This window comes from Hevea brasiliensis, chromosome 12 (assembly GCF_030052815.1).
Source record: "Hevea brasiliensis isolate MT/VB/25A 57/8 chromosome 12, ASM3005281v1, whole genome shotgun sequence".
Taxonomy (NCBI): Eukaryota; Viridiplantae; Streptophyta; class Magnoliopsida; order Malpighiales; family Euphorbiaceae; genus Hevea; species Hevea brasiliensis.
In genome coordinates, this window is record NC_079504.1 from 84,026,689 (window position 1) to 84,029,670 (window position 2,982).

At 36.3% G+C, this 2,982-nt stretch overlaps 1 non-coding gene across 1 annotated transcript; it reads right to left on the minus strand.

The window, feature by feature from the left end:
• Positions 1 to 910: 910 nt before the first annotated feature.
• LOC131171654 (small nucleolar RNA R71) lies at positions 911 to 1,017 on the minus strand. Its single transcript, XR_009142312.1, has one exon. It is a non-coding gene; the product is annotated as a small nucleolar RNA R71 (small nucleolar RNA).
• Positions 1,018 to 2,982: the final 1,965 nt, after the last annotated feature.

Sequence of the window (2,982 nt, forward strand, 5' to 3'; positions counted from 1 at the left end):
AACCTGGATTACCACTTACTGCATTCATTCAGAACTGGTAATTTCAGTTAATTTTTGGTGGAATCGATAATTACAAAAAATTTTGGTGCCTTTGTCGGGGACTGAAAGTTTATTGGATTTCATGTTTTTAGTGTTAGGATATTCTGTTATTAACTCTGTTAGTGAAGTGTTGTTGTTTTTAGGTTTTCGGTGAAAATTACAGTGTTACTATTCATTAGCAAAATTTTGGTTGAATTAAGAGGGTACTCTATACTTGTTTTGAAGGAAACAACATTTTGAAGAAAACCAATCAATCCATAGGATTCCTTGGCCGCACCCTCTTGAGGCCAAATTCCATCATTTTCTAGGGTTTTGAGGCATTTTTCTATTTTTAGTTTGATTTTTTTTTTTTTTTGTTTATGACAAGAACTTCTCAGTCTGGTGAGTTGCTCTTTGATCCAGAAGTAGAAAAAAATAGCTAAACAATTGAGAAAATTGGCTAAGCAAGCTAAGCAGATCCCGAGTACATCTGAAGGAGTCCAATCTCTAAGGTAATTAAGTTCGAATTCAGATTCCAAAAATGAAACCATGGCTGCTAGGACTTTAAAAGAGTAGGCTGATCCTGATCTAAACCAACAGCCTTTGTGTATTCAATTCCCTGCTTTAAATGTTGCTTTTGAGTTAAAGTCTGGACTAATCCATTTGTTGCCTAAGTTTCTTGGTCTTTAAGGTGAGGATCCACATAAGCATTTAAAGGAATTTCATGTTGTGCATTCCAGCATGAAACCTCAAGGAGTTTCAGAGGTGCAGATTAAGCTTTGGGCTTTTCCCTAAGGATAGGTTGTATTACCTTCCATCTGGATCTGTAAATTCGTGGAATAAGATGAAACAAATGTTTTTGGAGAAGTATTTTCCTGCTTTCCATGCCACTAACATAAGAAAAGAAATATGTGGCATCCGATAGTACAATATAGAGAGTTTGTATGAGTATTGGGAGCGATTTAAGAAGCTGTGTGCAAGCTATCCCCATCATCAAATAAGTGAGCAACTTTTGATTCGGTATTTCTATGAGGGACTTCTACCAATGGATAGTAATATGATAGATGCTGCAAGTGGAGGAGCCTTAGTAGATAAGACACCAGAAGATGCAGGGAGGCTGATTGCTAACATGGCAGCAAACTCTTAGCAGTTTGGAATGAGAATGGATCACACACCTAAGAAGGTTAATGAGGTAAGTACATCTAACCTTGAGAAACAGATTTCTAAGTTAACTTCTTTAGTGAGGCAATTGGCTGTAGCGAACATGCAAACAGTTAAAACATGTGGAATTTGTTCGGGTTCGGGTCACACTACTGACATGAGCCCTGCATTACAAAAGGATGAATCAATGCAACATGTGAATGCAGTAGGAAATTATGGACAACCATAATGTAGGTATGATCCCTTTTCTAATACTTGTAATCCGAGATTGTGAGATCATCCCAATTTGAGTTATGGGAATCAACCAGTACAAAATTGATATCAGCAATAGAGACCACAAGTGAATCAACCACCTCTGCCTCCTTTAAATCAAGGTATGTTACTTGATGAAATTGTTAAGGCTTTGGCTAGTAATACACAACAGTTTTAACAGGAGACCAGAAATAGCATTCAAAACATAGAGAGGCAGATTGGTCAGTTAGCTTCATCTGTGAGTAAACTAGAAGCTTAAAGTTTTGGAAAGCTTCCATCACAAATAATCATGAATCAAAGAGAAAATGCGAGTGCTATAGTATTGCGGAGTGGGAAAGAAGTTGATAACCAGACCCCACATGAGTCAATGAAAAAGAAAAAGCAAGGAGCAAAAGAGTATGAAGTTCCTAAAGTTGAGTTAAATACTTAACCTAAACTGAATAAGATTAATAATTTTGTTCTTCCTCCATTCCCCTGCAGGTTGGCTAAGACTAAGGGAGAAGAACAAGAGAAAGAAATTTTGGAGACTTTCAGGAAGGTAAAGGTTAATATACCTTTACTTGATGCGATCAAACAAGTTTCTAGGTATGCTAAATTCCTTAAGGAATTATGCACTACAAAGTGCAAGTTGAGGAATAATGAGAATATCAGTGTGGGGGAAAATGTGTCGGCATTCATTCAGCGAAAATTACCCCCTAAGTGTAAGGATCCATGTCCATTTCATATTCTCTGTAGAATTGGTAATTCTAAATTTGAATGTGCAATGGGAGATTTAGGAGCATCTATTAATGTCATTTCATATTCAGCTTTTCAAACTTTGAATTTGGGTCCTTTGAAAGAAACCAATATCATTATTCAGTTAACTGATCATTCTAATGCTTACCCATTGGGAGTAGTTGAGGATGTATTGGTGCAGGTTGGAGAATTGATTTTTCCTATAGATTTTTACATTCTGGATATGGAGGATAGTGCTCCCACATCAAAGTCAGCTTTGATTTTATTCGGAAGACCTTCCCTAAAAACTACCAAAACAAAAATTGATGTGGATGATGGTACCTTAACTATGGAGTTTGATGGAGAGACTGTCAAATTTAATATCTTTGATGGCATGAAGTATCCTGCTGATGATCATTCGGTCCTTTCTATTGATGTTGTTGATACATTTGTGTAGGATGTTTTTAAGTTAAGCATGGAGGATGAGTTAGAAAGAAAATTATAATTGCATGAATTAGAGGAAATTCGACTTGAGGCTTATGAGAATTCAAAGATCTATAAAGAAAAGACTAAGGCATTCCATGACAAACTAATTCTAAGGCAGCAGTTTGTGATTGGGCAAAAAGTTTTATTATATAATTCCATATTAAAGCTGATGCCTGGTAAGCTGCGTTCTCATTGGATTAGACCCTTTATTGTTACTAATGTGTTTCCTTATGGTCTAGTTCAAATTCAAAGTTTAGGAACTAACAAAGTGTTCAAGGTCAACGGTCATAGACTCAAGCCATTTTATGAGGGGTTTCAAGAGCATTCAATGGAGGAGCTCAAATTGAGTGA